Raw genomic sequence first — 24,419 nt, forward strand, 5'->3', positions numbered from 1 at the left:
TTGCTCTTCGGTCTATCAAGGAACATGGTATATTTCGTTGCTATAATAATGTATGGTTAATATTTTAGCAGGCGCGCCAATCGAGCAAGAGACATCTGTGTAATTTTCAAAATGCCAGCTTAATGATCCTTTCGTTCATTTGCGAATAATATGTACATAACGCATTATATGCGATTTATATAGAAAGAGGAAACTTTATGCCTAAAATCATTCCTAGACCTTAGGTACATTCCAATGGTAGATAAATGACAATTGTCAAATCCAAACAAATGGTGCCTCTGCATATATACGTGTATCTATAAGTCAACGTGATCGTGAAAAGGTGACTTAAAAGAGTAGGTAGAACCCTAAATATGCAAGTGTCCGTATTATTGCCGGGCTATCCGGAGGTTTGGCGAAAAGCAAAGGTAATTTCGAATCTTTCAATTTTCCATTTCATTATCACCGATGAAATCCGGTGAAGCTTCTGTTAGATGTGTTGACCTTTTCTTCGCTTTTAAATATTCACAAATAGGTAAAGTGGGTTAACTAATTGTTGCTCCAACATACCCACAAGACGTAGCGCAAGGACGACACAGACACTGGACTTAACTTGTGGTATATTAGTATAAATAAAAATATCACCACCCGGTGTATAAACACTGCATTTGATCATACATCTTCCATAACCCAACAGTATTGATAGTCCGAGGAATATATAATAGAAGCACATGGAACAAACAACAAAGTTGTTTCTGCTCGATACTTCGTTCGAAATGTCAGCGAGTTCTTAGCTGTGGTATATTAGAACCCGGCTTGAGCTATGTCGAAACTCGAGTACTTTTTTAATCTCGTAGATATTTCCCATGTATAGTCTACTATCACAATCACTGTGACACGATAAACACAAACAGCTGTATATACGATGACTGAAGTGCAGGTTGTCTTGCGGACTTGGATTAGCTTTTTGCGATTTCATGTCTTCACTTTGTTCAGTTCATGATTATCATTATTATAATTATCATACGATTACTTTTTGACAAAGGTCAAAGTGCAAGGCCAAGCGGGCCGAACGCTTAGATGAAGCTTCAGTAAAGATGTCTGGGCACAATTGTTGCTGCTAACGGCTATGACCGGAAGAGTACAAGCAATATTCAGAGTAGTTGTGGTCATATGTACATTGACCAGACGCAAAAGCCTCGGCCCCTCTGCGATCATCATGATCGTCGTCGCCATTGCCGCTGTGTTTCATATATCCTTCTTCTATCAGTTAGAAGGTCTTCACAGGTTTTTTTTCACTCGACAACAACAAAAGGCAGAATGTCATCGGTGAAGTATCGTCCACCGCGGCCGTTGCCCCAGTTTCGTCTCAGCGATTTGGAGCTAAATAGCGTGATCAATCAATATCAGTGATCATTACTATATTTACATGTCTTGTGTCGAATACAAAATTTGATTCTATGACATGTATAAACATTCTAATGACATAAAAAACAAATAAGGCTGTACATAATTACACGTTTTCTCTCAATTCAGAAGTCGTCGATGACTTGTATGTGACAACAACAACCACATCGATAAGAATCATCATCATCATTATCGTTCGTATCGCAGCCTCTTCTGCCCATTTCGGTATTTCGTGGAAAATTGCATTTTTATGTGTGTGAATCAACTAAACCAGAGCACATTTCAGAAGCACGGTAGGAACTTATCATAGGGGACCAGGACAGGAAAACTAGACGTTCAACGACAGTTATATACAGTTGCTATTTTCACTTGGCCTTTTTTTTTGTTCTAAATGTAGATATTAGCAGTAAAAGATCGCGGCTGGAGAAACTATCAAAAACCGCAGCCATTACGTACGTTCAATATCAATTAGCTGAACTTATAACACACGCACTTCTCTATGGCATGATGCTGATATCAGTAGTGTTTCTCTGAGGTTGATTTTTTAAGAATCGGCCTTACGATGCGCTGGGAAGATTTGCAAGCTGTGCGGGCGATTAGCCATTGTCGCTCGATCGTACGTACACACTGCGCGGTACTACCAACACGGTAAATACGTGGGTATGAGTTCGCAAGTTAAATCGCGACCAGTACCAATCTATTATACAGCTGTTACTCTAATTATCGTCATGCCGTCATAGTTGTGCTGCAACGTTTAGCTAAGGTAAACAAATAGCTAGTCTGAAGATTTGTAAGAAAATTATGTCCACTATCAACGAATCTATTGTTTCTGTGAACCGTCGCCGCCCAAAGCCGTCAGTGTTGTACAGTATACGCTCTCTATGTGTCCCAAAATCTCACAGTCCACCTGTTAGATGCATCTGCGCAATAGGGAGCTCAACTCCACACGGTCGCATATACCGACCTGGCGTGTTTTTTTTTTTTTTTTTTTTTTACTTATCGCCTTCTGTGCGCTTTTAAATTATCATCGCAAGTTTGGTGAGACATATTCATCAGCTGGTTGATTCAGATCGTTCAGAGCGACAACAGCTAGTCTACGACTAACCTGATACGATCCATGTTGTGATATAGCGATGAAAATAACAAGGGAAGCGGACGACGAATTTCCAGTGGCGGCAGCCATAGAGAGTGTAAGTGTGGGGAGATCTTGCTTGCTACAATTCCTTTAACAAATCTGTAATGCTTTTTTTGACGTACTAAAAGGATATGTTGATGCCCACTTTATTTTTTGACATAGTCATGCGGCGGGTGGAACGGCGTCACCAAAGGTAGCAGATACACCAGCACTGGCAGAAGAAGCAAACACGTCACACACTATTATAAGTTATCAAAGGGGCGATGCCTAAGGGAACAAATGGGGAATTTTTGCGGTAAATAAGAACAGACGGTAGTGAGCAAAAGGCTGGTTAGCTCCACCGCTGTAGCTGTCGCCGTTAATGTTAAGCCGGCTATCAAAGCTAATGATGAAGGGCATTTTAATGGTCTTAAGGTAATGCGTTGGGTCTTGTTGGCGCTGGTGTAGCGAACCGACAGTGACAGACTGCAAGAGGTAAAAACGTGAGTAGGAACCGTTAGATATCTTGTTTGGTTCCTGGAGAGTCTGTCTGTTTTGATGATAGCCGTATCGCTTGCCTTCGGGTCTGGCGGGCATCAACAACCACAACAACAACCTAAGGCAAATAAAAACAACCATATCAGCGTAGTATATTAGCACACTGAGACGGTAAATTATAATTTTATTCGTGATAATAATGCCTTGATTGTTGCTGGCTACGCGGAGCCGATAGCAACATTGTCGAAAACTAAATGAAGCGTTAGACTCGATAGCTGCGTTGTCCTTCCGCTAGCGGACTACTACGGAACCTATTATATCTATGTGTTGACGCGTAAGTTAACAGGTAAAGTTTCATGTCGTACGCTGAAAATTTATAAGTACCGATGGTATTTACAACGATTGGTAAGGCAGTATTCTTGGTGCTGATAAGGCGATCAGCACTGAACGCAAACCTTAAAATACAAGTACAATGGTTGTGAGATTACGCTTTTCACTGGGCCGTTAACGCAAGTCAGCATAAAGCAATACAATTTACGTGCTTACGTCTAGGTTCTGGCACTTTCAGAAAAAGACAGTACCTCTATCGATATCGAATGTGGCTATTTTTTTTTTTTATGACGACGGATCAAATGAGTTACCCATGTAAAGTAGAGGATTATAGCACATAAATTGCTGAGATATACCAGCTAGAGAGAAAATTAAGAAGCTACATATTTTTAGGAAACATCTAGTGATCACTATAGTACGGACGCCATTACGCCGACGTCTACAATATACAGAGCACTGAATTGAAGTGAACGCTGTTCACTCCGTATGGTCAGTGCAAAAGCTGTAGATACAAGATGGAAACGCACAGAGACATGCGAATAAAACGCGTGCAGAATCATGTAACCCCATATGAGGTTACCAACCCGGAACCCAAATCAGAGACATGCCAGTAGCAAAAGCTGGGCCGGCTTTACACTTGCTTTTTTGTCACTTACTCTGACAATCTAGTGCTGCTAAGTGTTTCGAGAAGACGACGTCAGCTTACCACTGTTATTCTAGATTATGTCAGGCTGAAACACATGATCCTAATAATACCCGCTTAGTATCAGTCGCTCTTACCTGAAAATTTGACATTTCTCAGAGTTAGTTACACAACTTAGGCGTTCAATCTTTGCCGCTATTTCACGGGTATAATTAATTACTTTATATTATAACCTACTTACCGGATGTGAATGAATTAGCTAGCTCAGACCAACACCGCCACTTACGTAATCACCCCATTGGCTAGATCTGGCTTATGTTTTGCAATAAGCGTCACAGCTTGAGAGCGATTATGACTTAATTACAGTCACACAATAAAAGATCGCCATCTTATCACTGCGCGGCTTTGTATCCCCCCATGCAATCTCATCTATTTAATTTATCGTTACAACCATATGGTCTCATATAGAGCCAGAATTCGCTACTTTGATATATGGCTTTCTACCGAACTCTTTGTGGTTTGCTATTGCAAACACTTCAAGCTACGGTGTTGCAGTGCCGTATTGCTATGCTTAGCGTAGATATTGGACGCGTCACCACAGACGTCATTAACGGTGTTGGACAAAAAGCAAATGTAAGAGATGGAGCACGATTGGGTTTCTTCTCCGCTCACAGCCACAGATGCCCTGTTCTTCTAGCGCCTCTAACACAGAATAAGTTGTTTTTTGACAGTAACTAGACGAAGAGGTTGAATTCGCTCGTGTGGTGTAATTTACCAACGAACTTCTATGAACCCCATCAACAACAGAGTTTGCTCTATCTTACTCTCACTTTTGCCCCAGCTCCGCTTACGTGCAGCGAGGTAGAAACGAATCAAGCTAATTCAGTCCCACTGTTCTTAACTATCGTGCAATTTCAGTGCTTCTTTATTTCGACATGAAACACTGACCGATGCCATATTAATTGATTAAGTTGGCTGTTATATAGAAGCGTGTTTATGTTTCATATATACATAGGCTTAACTCATCAGATCTTCTCTCATGTACAAACATACCTCGTTCGTAGGGCAGACTACACGGATCGATGTGTTGCGGACCCTTTCATTATGGAACAAATGAGCACGCAGATGGATGAGCGAATAGTGCTGACAGGCAGGTACTACTGATCTATACGCATTTTGTTTTATTCTAAATAGTTTGCTATTCATATCGTCCCCTGAATTGCTACCCCTGAAGCGCTAACCCTATGGATCGACTTCAGATGGATAGGCAAGATACGTATCATCGTCAATCACTGCACTGATCATTCGCTGAGTGGTAATGAGACTTTTGCTCTGTGCCGTACGGTTGCTGTTATTGACGGTGACGTCGCACTATTGGCGTCAAACGTCGCATAGCTTCAACATATACAAACCTATAATATGCATCGACTCCTAATTTGCTAGTTCGCACAGGTCCGTTTGTAAGCGCACCAATTTTTGCGACAGGTAGTGAGTGAACGACGACACGAAGCCAAGGCACAATGTAGGACAGGCGTTTTTTTCTTTTGTTTACAGCGTTTACTCGGCTGCCTTTGCCTTGTTTTTATACGTGAAGATTCATCTATCCACATCGTATCTGCCTCATTGAATAATGATGAACCGATATAGCGTCATCCTGTCCTGTAGATTTTGTATTTGGTTTAGCCTAAAGAGAGATTTGCACTGAAAGGCCCCATTGAAAAGTCTGTGGCAACGCCAAGTAGATTTTCACCGCCTGCAAATGTCGCAAGTATCAAAAACGACCGATCGAATGCGATCGCATCACCGTAAAAAATGGCAACAGCTGTGGCCAATAAAGAAAACCTGCAAAGAGCAGAGCGGAGCGAATATTCGAAAAAGACAGGGAAAGGAAAAGCATCTATTTTGTGAAGACGTGGACGTTGCACAAACAAAGTGGGAATAGCAGGCCCTCGCTCGGCCTGGTAGTAACTCGCTCCGGTGTTAATGTGTGGTTGGTGATGAGTTTAGGTAGCTAATTAATTGTATCGGATAGCTGCTGAAAATATTTGCTTTCTTTTTTTTGTTGATACTGTCGTCTCAGTTATTCCAAAGCTGTCGCACGTTGACAAGATACGCCGTCTTCGTACGTCGTCGTACGTGAAAAAATGAAATTACCAATTGGAATGTTTGGTAGTTTTTATTCAAATCTAGGTATTTTTTTTTTTTTTTTTTTATTGTGAATTCAGAAGTTATGTAGGTTACGTAATGATAGCGATCGACTTCAATAGGGTGTTAAATCAACGACTACGCCCAGGAAATTTAAAAACAATCGAAACAGTTATTAGCGGACCATTGAAAATATATTTCAATATATATTATTATATATATATATAGATATATATGAAGACATCGTCGAGTGTTTACGACCCTGCCCAATTGGGTGTTGTTGATAGTTCATTTTTTCTGTATTGGACAGATAAACAAGTTCGATCACTGTTGGGGTCACCGTAACAATTTTTTTGAAGAGACGAACGATCCTGCGGCGGTCTTTTACCAAAACGTACGAGATGGTGACGCACCATCAAAGGGTGATTGCTAATCGTTTGGTAATCGTCTGGCCATCCGCAGCCAGTCAAATATGCACTGACCCGCAACACCGAAAGCACGGTGCGACTACCCCAGAAGCAATACTAACATAAACCTATTATAGTCTTAAATTAGCAGTCGAAAACAAGAAAGTGATACAGTCCATAGGCAGCCGTCCGCATGCGCAGAAGATCAGAGATCGACACCAACAGAACGATACCGAACGGATAGGGAACGCCCGAGACCACCTATTGTTGTCGTCCACAGAAGATGAAGCTTCAACTTTTGTGGGTTGAAATGAACCTTTTGGGCGACTATCGAAGCTATTACGTTTGTCCACATACAGGCACACGGCCTTCACTTTGGTGTTCATTGTCGAAGCTCGGACATCATGTGATTAACTGGTCGAGCACCTTCATCATTAGCTTTACAGTCGTTTCGTAGTTATCTGAGTCAGTTTTTGAGGTTACAGATCGGTGCGGATTTAGTAAGCCTATTATACAACAAACGAAATTATCAACCTTCCTTTACCGTACTTGGGGCTATATACTCCAAAGTTCTTCGATTACGAACCAGGAAAAACACAGCAACCCAAATCAATCGATTCACTATAAAACTTTAAGACAATTTTTCTTCGCGATTATGTCTGTTCCTATTCATCCTGTATCACTAATCAGGTGAAATATAATTGGCGACTCCCAACTCTATACAGGCTATAAATCACAATTGCTACCAAAGCGTTTTCGAGGTTTTCTGTTTCCATCAACCATCTAATATCAGATACAGCGTAAATACACTGGTCCCGTGAAGAACATCTCGTCAGCGACGGGACCAAAGTTATAAAATAGCATCCAGTCATTTCACATTGACCACTTTCATTGTTTACCATCGTGCGGGCGTTATGCAGATGGGACGGAAGCTGACACAAAAAGGCAGACAAGCTAGATGCCCTTTACATCGATGACCCGAACTGACGATCAAACGGCCCGCAGCTCACAACAGCGTTAAAACTATCAGATTAGCTTACATACGAGCTGCTACCTATAGATGTTGTTCGGTCACACTACTTTCATTGACCCTCGATGCGTCTTCGGTGGACGTTACTGCCTCCGCTGATATTGCTATTGTTGCGGCTGTTTCCGTAAAGCGTCGTCGGATAGGAACAGCGCAACGACAAAAAGGGATGACAGTTCTTCTAGATTTTATCGTCTTCTTTTAGGCATATGAAATAGTGAGGGAAACAGATGTGCGCGACTCCTGTATTGATTGGGGTTGGATGATGACAGATGCAAACCTCAGTAGCATGAATTCTAGTCCACTAAATCTTCCGAACGGTTGAATCATCGAATGTCGCGTTTTCTCCCCCCCCCCCCCCCCCCCTTTTCTTAGGGCTCAACGCTCCTGGCAATTCGTGCGATCTCATTTACATTGAGAAGCGCCATTGCCGATGCCACGAAGTGTCAACATCAAAAGTCGAACCTGTCTACAGTTGTCATTGCCGTCACGTCGATACGATACGGAACACGAAACATCTTGTACAAGGCACTAGAGTTGCTTACCGCACCGCACACGTGTGCATACATAATACACAGATGCGAGCATGTGCTTTTCGTTCTATAGGGCAAACAAGTAGCAAACAAACAAATTCCGAGCAACCCAACGTGCTATAGTGCTCGTAATAGCTGTGCCCCATCGACAGAACCACCTGAAGATGATGAAGGACAACAGACAACGAAGATGAAAACGACGTACGATGAGAATCGGAAATGAGAAGAAACGCTGGGACAAGTAGTAGCTTCGAAACATATTATTCGCACAAATTGAAATGATGACGAAGGGAGACAACACGACTGCAATCAACAATTGAATCGAAGGTGGGTAGGTAGGTAGGTAGAACACGTTTGGAACTTCGATTTCCGATGAATTGATTGATCCGATTGGACACGATCAGTTGTAGTCATAAAAGTGCTTGTATATAACAGTAGCTCTTGTTGCTAAAAGTAGTTGTTGTCGGCGGCGTACTAAACATGAAATGCGGCATCAAAAATGGCGACGTAACAAACCACTTCGGCGGTGGGCATCGAGTGTTTTCCTGCGGTGCTCTGCAAATACGCCAACAGCGATAAGTAAATCGAGGAAAAAATTGCTCTGAAGCAGCAGAGCACGACATATAAACAGTGATTGTATTTAAATGCAAAAATAAACGTCTACGTCTTTTGTTACGAATGCTCGATATAGTGGCTTTTTATGAACAAGCGCCAATACGGGCAGAGCCTTACACAGGCCTACATTTAATAGCCTACACGTCGAACCTGTTAACATTGTAATGGCGCCGACGACACTTTATCATCTATTACCGTTCAACAAAGCCTGTGTTCGTAAAGGCGACATATTTCCTATAGGACACTTTTCCAATGTACGTACTATATATATATATATATTTTTTAAGTAAAATAGATGTTACGTTTGTACTGGACTAGATCAAAAAACTGATTAGCTAACTACCAAGCCGGAACGAGAGAGATATTGATATTTTGTTTATATTTTGTATACAGATGTAATCCGCTATTATATAGTAAAGGTACGCATAGGAGAAGCCACGATTTGAAGTCCTTTAGGTCCACAGGTCATTAAACTGCAAGAAGAAGTTGAAGGATAGACGGATGGTAATGTGGATAGCAACGCTGTCACGACTATGATTGTTACTATCCACAAAGTTAGCGTTCTGTGTGGCCATTATGAGGATGAATTTAGGATTTAGATCTATTTTTCCTTCTAGCTTTAATATTAGTGGTAGTGGTGGTGCTTGTAGATATTTGCAGTAACTTTTTAATTAATCCATGGCTGTAATGTGGACAGACGTTGCTAGTCATAACACAGCTCGTACAAATTGGCAAACATCGTTCTAGAGAAAGGTTTATGCGGACTTTTGAAGAAAGTGATGCAGCTGAAGGTTCAGCGTCATTCATTGATACCAGCAGCAGGGGTAAACAGTTACATTGAGGGTAGCCTTGGATAATGCCTAAAACACGACTTCATCGTTGACGAAAATCTCCACAATATCCTGCTAACACGCCTATATATAATTAATACGCAGCAGTGGAGCATTTATTAGAAATATATAGACAGCAGAGCTTTTAATAAACATTTGCCCGCGACTTTTTTAAAATATGCTGGCGCTGCATTATTCTGGGTCGCTAAAAATCGTCTATTGTTGTCTGCTGCATGATGTTTACAAGTATGAAACTATTTTGCCAGCATCAACTAATGGTACCAAGGTTGGTGTTCTTAACATGTAGCCGAAGTTACATTTTAAGTATGTTTCTGAATATTATTATTTTAATCAGACTACGAGATCATTACGTCACGAGTGAAATTTAGACAAGCTTCGAAATTGATTCGTAATTTAACAAGAGTAGAGGAAAAAAATATATAATTTCAATGTAAGGATAGGCACTACTAGTGTCGTCTAATTATATTTTTTATTTATTTATCTGACATTTACCTGTACTAATCAAATATAAGCTGTTTTACCAAATCGAATGGCGGCTCCCTACTTGGCGTACCTTGTTGCCAACTCAGTGTTTATCTGTGCCTGACTATGATCTAAACCGGCAAATAAGATCGTCTGTATTAACTCAGCGATAATAACTTACGGCTGAGATAAATTACTTCCTTACCAAATGAACGAAGTTTCAGCTCGTTTTTTTGTTTTCGTATTATCGAAAAACAAAGATCAGCACTTGTTCAACAAACTAGATTTCTGCGGACGGTATGCAGTCGTTTAAGTTATGGTTCGATAACTATACGTTGTTACAATCGTGCTGACATAACGCATGGCCTCGAACAGTCCATGCGTATAGCCTGACTTAGCCAACAGTTGTCGTCTCACTAAGTACCCGAATTTTACTCAAGAGAGAATTAATCAAGTATCGTTAACCCGATGGGTGTACCTCTATTTACGTCTCGTTCAGGAGCGCTAAAAAAAGCGCATTTTCAAACAACGAGAACCGTCTAGAAGTCCTGACTCATCCTTTTTTTTGGCACTGTATTACTGGCGAAAAGCGTATCGTGCATGTATGCAATGCTTCAGCGCGCTCTGTCGAGTTCGATTTTCGGGGGGCTCGTATATCCCTTCAGGGGTTGATAACTGAAAACACGAGAATGAGGGACGTTTAACAACTAGCGTTCCTGCTGTTGGCTGGGTCTGGGCGGTGGTAACGGTGACGAAAAGTAGCGATGCAAAAACAATCGCACTGTTGTGAGTGTGTGCGTGTGTCTTCTAACCTGTGTGATATCGTCATAGCCATCGCTGAATCAGTGTTAGTTTGGCGAGTCATTTCAGCTTCGCGGGTATGTGACATTAGACGGATAATGAACCCCTTACTCGGAGCCAATAAATCATTTGTTGATACTGCGTCCATCCATCGTTCATACCCTCTCAAACTCAAGTTTACAATATGCGTGTATCTGTACGTGTACATCTCGTTGCGGATATGCGCGTGTCCGCGTCGTATTTGCGAAACAAATTGGCTGTTCCACTGTCGTCTCTTCGCCGCAAGTGATAATCTATTCTGTAAATTATCATAACGATACCTCTAACAATGGTACTTTCTATATCCCATTCGCTTTCAGCGATATTGCGTCCTTCAATATACTTTCTATATTACGTAGATAGTCACTGATCTAGTTACCAAAAATATTCACAAGTCATTATCGAGCTTCCTCTGTTCAAAAGAATGACCTTGAGTCAATCGATCTCATCACTATATTCCGCATCCGGAGATGTCAAATTCGAAATTAATGCTGATAGATACATAGTTTTCGTGCTTAGTCACCTTCATAATTTCGAAAGGCAATAATCTTCCAAGTGAGTTTACTACATGACGCCAGCGACGTGACCTTCACTTCTGACTCTGTTCTAGTCTAAGCCAGCAAATCTCTAGTCATCTCCACCAGCGAATCTACTATATTTCGAAGCAACAGCCAGCATTACCTACATTTCACATGCCACTTATTGCCGACATAATTTTCCGCTGCAGTGCAAGATGATCATCCAATATAGAAAAGCAGAAGTTAAATAAACGATCTTGAGATGTAAACACCTATACTGCATCCCCAAAGCTTACTGACTGATCATCGCGTTCATAGCAATTTTGTACTATCACTATAGTGTAAAGATCTTTACCATCTCGTCCTCCACTTTTTCTTCAACTTAACTCGATCGCTTACTCGTTTTTTGGCCAAAACCCTCACCTCTGAATCGCTTCACATAGGCCCTTCACCTTTTATTTATTCATTGATTCCCCTCATGTGCGACTACTATTATTTCTAGGATTTTTTCATTCATTACCGATATCGCTGTTGTCATTATCAACTGTTAACCTGCTCATCATCGTAGTAGAAATCATGGTTGTCATCTCCTGGTATATCTGTCTTTCGCCGAATTTCTGTCATTTGGCACTGAAGCGCTTTTTCATGAGAATCCCACCGATTCCTCTCCCTCCCCCCATCCCACCTCTTTCCCTCCGAGTCATTCAGTTCAGTTCAGCTCAAAGGTCGTTTAATTTTCGGTTCCTTTTCGCGTTCTAATGGCAGTTGCACGAGATAACTGTTAATCATTACTTTATCCGATATGTGAAGACTGCAACACCAGTGTATGTTTTGTGTTATCACTTGCATAAATTTATATATATATATATATAGATCAGCAGTATTTAGCATTAATTATCATTATATTATAATTTTATGCAGTATTTTTAGTAGCAGCAACTGGATGTGGCCAGACAAAGGGCCAAATAGGTGTTTTTCGGCCCTCCATATGACTCGATCTGTTAATTACTATGATTAATACTATTATTATTGTCGATTTCAGATCTCATGGGACGGGAAAGCCAAAAGAAAGCAGGAAACGGAGTGTTCATTGCACAATAAACAAAAGCTGCCGCCATTACTCATTTGCGATCAGGCATCATCGCAATAGGTGGCCAATGCCTATTCAGTAATGGGAAACAATCACTCTTTTGCTACCTCTGCTGCTCAGGTCTGGTTCGGACTGTTTCTGGCTCCTTGATTCTTCTTGGTTCCGTTCGACGTAAATAGTTCGCTCTTTTTCCGTTGCGATTTTCAATTCAGCACCGGCGTTTATTTCGCTTACGTTGACACTGGTAGAAGCACGTCGGCGATGTTAGGGGCGACGCAACTCCAGAACTGCGAGACCCCCGTGGAGCCGCCGTCCGCGGAGGCTACGGCAGCAGCATCATCAGATCAGGCGTGACTGAAAACTACCCAGTAGCAACGGTAGCAGTAATGTCGGCAGATCCCTAAAAGCACAAGTCGATGCCGTAGCCGCAGTGGTTGTAGAGGCCTAACAAGCAGCGTCGGATGGAAACAAAAAAAACTATACCAAAATCGTGAGCTTGCGGCCATTCGGACAGTTAGCCTGTTGCGAAACAGACGACGATAAATTCAAACGCGAGTGCGTTTCTCTGTTTTTGTATGTAGGTGTGCCTATGATCGAGTGCCTACATGCAACGTAGTAAACAATGCGATTCACTTTTGCAGGAAGTCCTAGTGACCTGCATCGTTTTCGGATCACAAAACTTTTACGAAGGCTTAGTTTTCTAATTTGAAGAGAAACGATGCAGCGCAATGACCGGTTTGACACAATCGGATCTGCCTCTGCAGTCAATTTGCCAGTAGTTAGAATACGATGAAATATTTGTCTGTGGGCTCATTTGCGAACAGGCTCTTGCTTTAATAAAGACGAATATGTTATTATTTAATAAATGAAAAAAACTGGACACCTGAATCGAAGCGAAATATACAAGCTCCATGCCGGTAATAATGTAATAGCGATAAACAGAAATTATTAATTTCTGTTTACACAACTGAATACATGACTGTTGGTACGGACACTTGTTCGGGCCATCATACCTATATTTCTATTAAGACCCTGAACTGAACATCTTGCCGGGCATCTATCTCTCTGATTCTGAAACACACTCACGCTAGCTAATATCATACAGTTCCATTGATACTTGCTGTGTGGATTAAATGACTATTTCTGACGGGGTCTGAACGCTTTGAGAAAACCAGCGAGTCAAAGTTCGTCTGTTTTCACAAGCGTTCCAATCATCTGATTACTGTGCTAAGTTGACAATGATCTAGTTAATAATAACAAGTTAAAACGCGAGAAGTTGAACCAGTCAGTAGACAGCAGTCCCCTATGCATGTCTCTGCCTCCAGTGTGCGACATAGTTGGACACGTGCCTTTTGCGGCCCAGCCCGTGGATAAGACAGCGCTTTTTGTAACGTCCGTTAGTCAAGCATGTCGTCGTGTATCTAGACTCTGACGGGTGCTCATGGAACACATATTATAGCGACAACCATTAGACTAGTCTGTACGTAGCGCTAGGTCATGTCTGTTTCTTAGCAATAACACTGTTATAGTCGCAGTGGGAGCTCTAAGCAAATGAAGATGATGGGACTTGTGTATGCGTCGTTTTGTCTAAAATAAACGCACACAACAGGTAGTTTTTTTTCGTGGTCTACAGTGATATATAGCTGCTGCATGGTGTAACAGTTCATCAGGAAATCACTCTGTGGTACCATATACATTTCACTCGCCATCTGTCTCGCTCGTACCAACACCGTCGGTCGCTTAGAAGAAGGCCTCGTAACTGTCGATTGAATTGCATTGTACTTAATTCTTATATGTGGGCGGTGAAGAACCTTGTTCCTTCACTCAAAGGGATTTCGAATATTGTACTTGGCTATGTCGTTAGTCTCTATCGATCAGTCTCGCACCCTGCAACGGTACCTATACAAGCAGTATTTGCAAACAGACAGATTCTCCTATGTATTGTGTTGTATTTCTCCAATTTTAGCTATAGGTTCCCCACAGGAATATTTTGAATGGCTACAAGTGTGCCAGCACGTGTTCATATATGTTTGCAGTATTGTCGTCTCAATCGGCTCCATTTCAAATCGTTACCGTCCACGAGCATTTCATTCATGTCGTCAGCTATCCTACATGTCTGCCTGGTAAGCTACGCGTTGTGGCTTGGGTTCGAACCCGGCCATAGATAGATTTCGCTTGTGCAAGCCAAAAAGGTCCGGCTGTTTTTGGGTCACAAGGGGTTCCCTCTCGTTGTATTACGGCATAGATGCGTATATATGCTGCAGATACCACTGCGACGCCGCATAGACTTTCAAGCGATGGCGGTTCCGATTAGCTACACCGTGTATAGACGTCGCACACTATCATCATGTTAAGTCTTCGGTCTAGAACAATCGAATTTACGTTAACAACATTATTAGAACCCCACTTAATGTAAACCAGTTTGTTACTGATTGTGGACTGCTGATAGCAACGACGATTTAGTACGCGTGTAGCGTCACAGCCATAGTAGGTTACAATGAACATTGGTTTTCCAAATGGAGCCATTATCCAACTAGTTTTCCCCCTGCTGCTGCTACTGCCGTTGTTGCTGGGTCTGCCCTGCGGCGCGACGCGGTGCTATGCTATCCACCATAGATCCTATTAGTGCCCGTCAATACCGCTCCTCTTTCCGGTCGCCTATAGCCACGTCGGCTCGCGCTCTAATCTGTATAATATCCTTATCAGCAGCATCTGTCACTAAATTCTGATCGGTAATAATCAACGAAGCTTTTATTATTTTGGCAGTTCCAAAAAAAAATCAGTGTTTCCATAGTTGAGTCGCTGAACTAATTCTGGACTATCAGAATTATCCATTTAAAATGAATAAGCGGACATTTAATGACCTAATTAGATGATTGGTTTGCCTCAAAGCAATCATCGATCGGGCACCATATGATAATCCCATATGTGCAATAATTACCGTTTATTATAAGACCCAGTTACGCTTTGCCCCTCCCCTCTGTTCAGGTACCTGGCTGGCCCAGGTCAATTTGTACCAAGCAAGGGCGGCAACTTTCCGAGAAGCACGCTACGCATATGTAGTGTATCTCGCCGTGTCGTGCGGCCATAATTGTCTTTGACTGTGGACGCTGGTTATCATTGTCATTGATGCTAGACGTGTTCAATGGCACGACCAATAAATCGTACCTAACTGTTTAAGGGCTAAAGGATGCGGAAAGCTGATACAAGTTAACTCCCAATCGTGTCGGACAGTATTGTTATTATTGCTGCTACAACAACAGTCGCTGTGAGGCAAAATGAGATCGGGGGGGGGGGGGCTTGCATCTTCATGCGAAATCGCAACGACTGTGGTGACTCTGTTATCGTTCGAAGCGCGGATAGATCGAAGTCGCTGCTTAAGAAGTTACAACTTTTCAAGTTACAACAAACAGTATGAAATAACACATGTCTAAATCGCCCTTCAAACGTGGACCAAAGCAGGCTTCGTAACCCCCGATATCATCAATTAATTAACGCGTACTTACACAATGCTAGAGTTGCGAGTCGAAACGTATGTAGCCTGGCTTTTTTCCCATACTACAGGGCTAAGTGAGATTCATATAATTCTTAACGAAAGAACACCGAGTCAACTGTGCCGTGTAGATGCTAGCTAGTTTGTTACATTAATGGTCCGCTGTCTTCTACCGTTCGCTACGAATCGCAACTACAATCTGGCCAGCGTCCGCACAGCATCGTCTTGTTATCGCTAACACTGCAGCGGCTAGTGCTGTTCTCCTTTTAGCCATAATCACCAAATATGATAGCTACATCTCCGAACGCTGCGGAGTAGCAAACCGCCGTAGGGACCAGCCGGAATATAATACGGGAACTGCAAGTTCCTTGTACTTTCTCAGAGCCCACTCCGTCGTTCCTGTGTTATCGTCGTCGTGAGTATCGTTGGTGTGAGCTCTGCTACCGCGGCCAGAGGTACCGCCGTTCAGGTCTCACATAAAAGTACGATTTTTGCTCATTGTCGCTGCGGAGTGCTCACGTCCGTCCGCTCGTTCGTCAGTCCGTCTGTCTGTCTGTCTGTCGTCAGACGCTTTCAGCAGCAGCAGCAGCGGGCACAACGGCGCGCGTTCATCGTCGCCTCGAAAAAAGCGCTATCGACCTCACCCCACGTAGCGTTCGGCCCGGCGTCCATGGTTGCAGAAGAGTCAACCCGTTATTGTCACCTTAGCAACACCGACATCAACGACAGTACGATTAGCAGAAGTAACAGCAACTAACGACCGACGAAATTTGTGCTTGTTGATTCCCATAATTTTAAGATGAAAAATCACAACAGCTTTTTCTCTCACTCTGATGATTGGAGCGCCCGCTGGGTCCGCTTTCTAGTTTTCGCCGTAACGGTGACTTTCGCTTTTCTCGTTAGTTTGCGACACACAAAAATAGTGCTTACTCGGCTTACCGCTAGTTAGGATATCTCTGTTGATCTTGCAGCTGTTCCTACTACGATAACGGCGATTGCCGTTGTTCGCACCGTGTCCTTCAGAAGGGCGCCTATGATTCGGTTACCCCTCACGGCCAAACCTTTATCCATGCCATTCTTTTGACAGGCTCCACTGGCGCGGCAAAAGCATATTTCAACTATTCTCTGCCGCGAGGGCACACGCCCATTTATTACATATTTATTTTAATATAATCAAGCTATTTTTATCGGTCATGATACCTGTGGTCCTAAGTACGCGTTATATATACATACATATATGCGTGTTTATAAATGGAAGCCGACATTGTGATCGTTTTTCAGATAAGTTGTTTTCGATGGGTCAACCTTTCCTAGTGCTTGTTGTTGCCTTTCGAAGCAATACAATAGCGTCTAATGTCAAGTACACGGTGAGACCGCTTCAAAATGACTCTTACCAGAGTTTCGTGCTACCAGCTAGCATTACCTTAAACACAAAACAAACATATTTCACTTGCAGCAAATTCACTAAATATTGGAGGTAAATTTTACTCTAGGTCACATTATATCCGCGGCAAGACAGATCATGCCTTCTTCCATTAGGAAGTAGTAAACCCTAATGAAAACGGTGTGACATTTAGTCGGTGTCATTAACGCGCACAGAACATCAGCCATTGTTTATAAATAATGTCTTGATCCCCGTCCTTGTTTATTCGTATATTGTATTACAAAATGATTGATTACCAGGCCCACCTCTCTCTCGCTCTCGTTCTCCTTCTCTATATATCAGGTGCTATTGTTTAGAAACGGGCTACCGGTAGTGACTCGGTTCGAGCTGTGACTTCACCTTGGCCTACTTGGCAGTCGAAATACAGGAAGGTACTAGAGAAGATGGTTATCTATACGCGGCATTACTGCGCTCCTGATTGAGTGTTCTTTTTCTTTGCTTATACAAGTTATTAAATTGATTTAAGAATTACTATATCCTATTGTGTTATTATTGCTAGATGTAATATTTTTAACGAACGAATCTATTTTACCCGACAACATATCGTGTGCTACCGACCTTTCGCCCAGAGCAAAATATGTCACAGCCAATTCTATAAATAGATACTGTACCAATATAGTTATCGAAGTTAACTCGAACATGTACCTCGTGACTCATAAAGTTTGCGCAGTGATGACTCGCTTTGTATGATTCTGTTAACCCAAACGTTTCTTACATTCCTCGTCCTCTATTGAAATGTATCCTATATTATTCCTTTTGCATCATCAACGAATAAGCCTGAAGCTTTTCTTACTGGCAAATGTAAACGAAAACACACAATATATACAGAAATTGTCATAGTACATAATGTCGATATGGCACAGAACGATAACGGGCTCCTATGGAGTTCACTAGCGACAATCTCTAACTCGTGTTCGTTAAATGACAAAACCAATTTCTCAGTCCTGTTCAGGCAAGACACGTGAACACCCGTTCCAGTGTAAACTGAAATGAAAAAATACCATTGTTGTCATCATTTATTCGTTCGGTCCACATTTTGTCCAGCTGCTGGCTCCCTGTCTATTTCTGAACGAAGTTTTTTCTATAATACCTCAATCAATGTCTTCTTCCATAACATCCCATGTTTCCTGGCCTGCGTGACGATCGTGACGACGCAACGGTAGCGGCCGCACAATTGCACACCTAGCAACGTTCCAATCAGTGACTCGACCAGCCTGCAGGACACAGCGTTAAGTTTCTGTTGTTGAAGATGTTGCCGTCGCTGCAATCGTTACGGCTGCTGCTGCTGCTGCTAATGCTACTACCTCTTCACCGGTTGCTTTCCATCTTATCTTGACGACTTCCACCTCAACAGTCGTCGTTTCGTCCTATTTACTCTGACCGCGGACAAGCGTTTTTCAACAGCTTCAGTCGCAGCGGCAGTGGAGATGAAGCTGCGAAAAAGCTGTGCGACTCCCGACTATTAGCGTCGGCCGGCCGGCTTGACTCGTGTCGAGCAGAACCGCCCCGGCTAGAGACACAGACGGGGGACCGGAGGAGAGCAGGGCTGTGCTTCTAGCACATCCGTTTCCCTGAAGGTTTCGCCGTTATTTGAACCCAGGTCTCACCTACCTCCCGCCGCCCGCGCGATCAGTTCGGTAAGTCAAAGAAGATATTCTGATGGTAGAGCCGCAGCAAACCCTCGACATTTTCATGCGTCCCGCGGGTCATCGCAATAGCCTGATGGTCGGTCCGAACGCCGTGCTAACCCACACAGCAGCAGCGACAGTAACAAGGTAGTTTTTGAGTTGTTTAACCGAAATGCTCGTTTTTTTCTCAGCTTCAATGTTGCTACTGAGCGGATAGCTACGGACAGATAGCCACTGAACAGGGGTAGGGCCAGAGTCAGTATTGCAAGTAGCTGACCGTGTTACTTGTGCCTGATGAGAATGTTTATGGACTGAGTAAAAATGGGAAGTGGACAAGTGTAATGATCGGATGTTTACTGCTATTGATTAACATGGTCGTATAATTGATATCGGTACGTTTGTTTAGGGCTGCAAAATTAGATACTTACTTTTCCTTCAGTTTACTTACTTGATTTTTGCTACAAGATATCGAAATTGCTATAGTTCAGTCGACTAAGCCCAGCTGAACGAGGGCATCGAACATCTAGTGAATGTTTAGACGCGTATAGTGGACGAGAAAAAGTTAGCTAAATGGGTATCGAATACCATCTTGAGACGAAATGATCGAACAAATTGAATTTTCAATGGCTTTTCTCCGCTTCCCGTAGCCCCGTCGTCGATGCCAGCTCTTGCTGACGTCAACGCTCTATCGAAAAAAATCTAAATCGCTTTTAAAATATGGCTTCTTAACTTATGCTTGCCAGCTTACGTATTACGTGTCTGCAATGCTCGAACCTCTAGACAGAAACTGAATTGATAACAAGCAGAATAGGAAAGCAACAACAAACAACCCGAACCACGACAATTGTTGACCATCATCGGCGACGACAACAGTATCACTATCACTGCAACATATGAAAATACGTCACTAATAGGTATAACTGAACGTAATGACAGCATATATTTATGATACGTTCGCTGGTTAATAGCTGTTTGGTTAACGATTGATATTTTCCGTTGTCGTGGTCAGCCAGCTTGCAGCTGTGAGCACGCGGAGTTACGACACAATCACTGGCCACCTTTGTGACAATAAGCTGATTACGTTATGCCGTGATGTCTCCGGTCTGTCACGAAGAGCCTCTTCACGTAAGCATCAAGCAACCGACAGCGTCAGCAGCCACCGAAACGCAGAAAGGATCCGACATATTCTTCAGCGGTCGGATGAACGAAAACCCTTCTTCGAACAATGTACCAGGGTCACACTAGCTTCAACAGGGAATATCGCTTGATTGTATGGTGATTATCCGTATGGCTAGCACTGGCGATAAAATAACATCGACCCGGTGTTTCGCTTCTCGTGTTTAGTTGCTTGTACTATTTCAATAACGAGCGATGATAAGAGAAAAGCTGTGAGACAGAAAATGGCTTCCGCACCAAAGAGAGCAGACATCTGTCCGTTGGTCGGTCGGCTGAATTACGGACTGCCGAAGCCAGAAGTATCGCGCGACAACTTTTGCGGTTAGATCTTATTGTACTGTCGATTAATTATAAGGTTATTGTCATCGGGCTAATTACAAAGTGACCCTACACTATGTATGTATCTCGATCCAATTCCTGATTAGAAGATGACACTTTTATATATAATAAAAGATGAAACAGTAAATACGTCGTGCAAATGTTAGAAATACAGTGAAGTGTACGGGCATCGCATACTAATAGATGATATTTGGCGATCTTATCTAAACGTATACTGTGTTCCCATTTGAAAAACTATGGCAACGTCCGGAATTACTCATAAATTACTTAGTAATGGATTAGCCCATTCGAGATATTTTCGAAAAGGTATAAAACAACTCATCATTGTTTGTCTTCACGGGACATTTAATTATGCAAATTGTTTGTTTATAATAGCTAGCTTAGCGGGTTCCAAGTTATACACAAAACTGCGTTGATGATACAGTTTTGGCTTTTAACTTATCTTTGTTTTTGGTACCACTCGTCTGCGCTCTTCTGCGCTGCAGGTCTAACCTAAAATACTTTAGAGATTTTTAATAATCTCAAAAATGCGTTTGTGTAGATAATCTAAAGAACTCCTGAAGCCGACGTAAGGACTCTCAGACCGATGCTATGTTACTCATGGCGAACGTAATGATAATGGGCTTCACGATCGAAATTCAAGAATGTCATGCGAATCCTGTATCAGTTCATCGACCAAAAAAACGTGTCGTCGAAGACCGGTAGGCGTTCGCGTAACAACATGTGTACGTGAAATACAATAATAACAAACCAACAATGGCACAATGAATTTACCAATGGTCAAGCGAACGCGACCGTGCGCGTACGGCTAACGGGTTAAAACGCTATATAAACGGGTATCTCCTCCGTGTCGAATGCGCGCATGTGCATAATGTTTTGCGGAGAAGAAACAGCCGAAATTGTTGACAGAAAGAAGTTGCACTTTTTTTTGAGTGTTCACGATCCTCAAATAGCGAATCGTTAGGTTAGCACGCAAAATGCCCCCTTTTTTTTTACAATGTTTGTTCATTTTTTCTGTTCAGAAGTCTTTCCGTCTCATAAACCATAAACGTGTCATGGTGCAATGGGTGAAATCTAATCTCGAGCGAAGCCTCTAAAGGTCAATGTTCCCGGTTAAAAAAACAAATTCAACACCTACCCCATCTAAGGTCTACAGAATTTACTTCATAATTAAAAGCCTGAATGCCCTATCAGCTGGATAAAGACGAAAGAAGGAAACACGGTTTTGCAGTATACTTCAGCATCCTCTCTTTCCTCACCGCGTCGTTCTATGTTTACTTAAAGCACATAAAGCAAATAGTAGCCTGAGAAAATACCCCTTAGCCAGATCTCCATCGCAAAAAGACTATAATTTATGTTTAGTGGAAGCGAAAGGGTTTTATATATTCTAAAATGCTTGAGAAAAATAAAGTAATCAAACAGGATACGCATGTGGCTCGGAACCATCGAGCGACTGAGGCTATCTAGCTGAGATGGTCTGATAAACTAGGCATAGTCTTCCTTCTCTACAACAATGCCAGACCTTACGTGGTCTGATGCGGTCGTTGAAGCACCTGTGCGAGGACTTGAGCACGAAGGTTTTATTGCACATACTACATTCACAAGGGTTCGTGCCTACAAACTACCACCTGTGCCAAATTAAATCTGTGATAATATATTTGATAGTAAAGGTACTTTAAGAAAAAGAGTAGACAAATTCTCCGATACCAGACCTATCTCTGATCAAACCTAGCAAGGAAATTGGTTAGGATATGCGAAGAAATCGTGGCAAATATTCGTATGAATGAAACAAATTCCACGTTGGAATCTGAGCAAAATGCGGCGTCTTTTTCACTGAAAAAGAAAAGCCATCACTAATAATTGTACAATTATTATTATATAAAGAGATAGCTTTAAGAAATCCTTTACAACACGATCTATTTCTATTTTTTTTTTTCTACTATTATAGATAGACTTTTGAGCATCGAGCGTTATCAGGGGAGATCCTAGTTGGACGAACAGAAGCGTTGCAAGTTATATTTCGATGGTGCCGTAATTAACAAACGGTGGCCATGAATCTTACTGAATAGTTGTAACTTACTGGCGTGTCAATAATATAACGTAATAATAGTATAATGAAAATATAATAACAATAAAGTAATGAATAGTAACTGGTTAGTTATAAGCATGTCTTGATTGAGCTGTTATTGATGACGGTGCTGTTGTCTCATAATTTAGTTACAAAGCTGAAGGGTAGCTGGACCGAACTGTGAATGGCCAGGTGGTATGACAACATGATCAACGACAGCACCATATAAGACGCTTTATTAACTAGCAATATAAATGACGCTTGCTTAAATCGATCCATTATATCTTGGCTGAGATAGCTTGCGAACGGACACTAGTTGGCAGGTGACAAAACTAGACAACCTGCACTCATAGGACAATCTTCTTTCAACACGGATATGTGGGAAAAGCGTAATTTCTGTTCTTAAAACCACGGTATAAGTAATCTGTGACGACTTCGCTTTGCGCATAGGGTATCATTTAGTTCGCAGGTTCCGAAGGGATGCCGATGTAATCGATTCTTTGTATGATCAATATGATTATCTAGCAGGATCAGATCCGATATGTAGGCTACGTATGGCCTTTGCGATTTCTAATTTTATACTGCTTGATTGATGCATAAAGCAGTCATATAATAACTTGACACGCTGATAGATGTTTCAATTGGAGCCAGCCCATTTTTTTTACCAATATATTGAATGAGTTCGCTGTTCAATTACTTAGCTAATTTTACTAATTTTTTAGGCATAAGGTTGCCACGATCCATAAAAGAAAAAATTCTGGTAAAAGCGGATAGAAATCATACAGTAGTTAATTATCCGAGCTATCGATACAATCTCAATCTATTTGGGTCTCTTGATCGCCTTTTATCTGGGGCGTCTAAAACCACAAAGTATTCCACTCAGAGCTCCTATGGGGCACTATACAGTGTGACCATTTATTATTGGAATAATTATGGTCCTCGTCGTTGACGGAACAATTACTTGTCTTATTTATTTCAGTAATTATTCCAGATTGCGTTTTCATATCTAATAGTTCGTTGTTATTATTATACCTCAATAGCAGCTCCTCTAGATCCTAAAAGAAAGCTTTTTCATGTTGAGGGAAAGTCAAACCGCATACCTTGTCCTTAGAACATTTACAAGAAGGCAAAGAGATACAAGTTCTAGCTGCCCGTTGAGCGCATATATAGCACACGCCTTCCTGACAATAAGCCCTGTTCTTAATTCTTGGCCCTTTTCGGTGAATTCCTGCGAGAACTTCCGGCAGGAATCTATTCAAAAGAATATAGGGACTAAAGTAGGGGCAGTTTGATTAAAAAACAAACCTCTTCAGGACAAAATGGCAAGCTTTTTCTTTTTGTTAAATAATTCTACGCGGGCTGTTATTTTGTTATTCGATCCTGAACTGGGTCGAAATTAATAACCATCAACGGAGCGTTCAGTACGGTGCTCTTTCTAACGAGAATCCTTGTTAGTCATAATGGAAACTTTTTAACGAGTTGCATAAACATGCACTGTGTATTACTACACATAAGTTTGATACTTCGAGCTTAAGTTCGCTTGGCTCATTTTTATTCTAACTGATAGTTCCCACTAGCTGGATAATTGGCAATTGGCAATGCCGGCAAAGAAGCCCTCATCCCCTGCCGTAAGCCCCGTTTCTTCATAGATACACGCTGAGCTAACTGTGCTTAGAGTAAGAGAACTGCGAAAACTTGAAAATCAAATTGCGTTGATTCGTCCATCCGTTTGCCCATTTGGGTGTGTGCATGTCTGCTAGTCAATCAGACTGCTTTTTTGCACCATACACGAAAGGACAGTTATTTACATAC

General features: G+C 42.0%; 1 protein-coding gene and 1 long non-coding RNA gene across 6 annotated transcripts in view; one reads left to right on the top strand and one right to left on the bottom strand.

The window, feature by feature from the left end:
• Positions 1–24,419, bottom strand: part of mwh (multiple wing hairs) — a 171,339-nt gene that overhangs the window by 114,134 nt on the left and 32,786 nt on the right. The gene's annotated exons all lie outside the window — the stretch shown is intronic.
• On the top strand, positions 18,152–22,449 carry LOC111268707 (uncharacterized). Its single transcript, XR_002685359.2, has 2 exons — positions 18,152–19,171; positions 20,034–22,449. It is a non-coding gene; the product is annotated as an uncharacterized LOC111268707 (long non-coding RNA).

The sequence above is a fragment of the Varroa jacobsoni genome, unplaced genomic scaffold, assembly GCF_002532875.2.
Source record: "Varroa jacobsoni isolate VJ856 unplaced genomic scaffold, vjacob_1.0 scaffold_1310, whole genome shotgun sequence".
NCBI classification, from domain to species: Eukaryota; Metazoa; Arthropoda; class Arachnida; order Mesostigmata; family Varroidae; genus Varroa; species Varroa jacobsoni.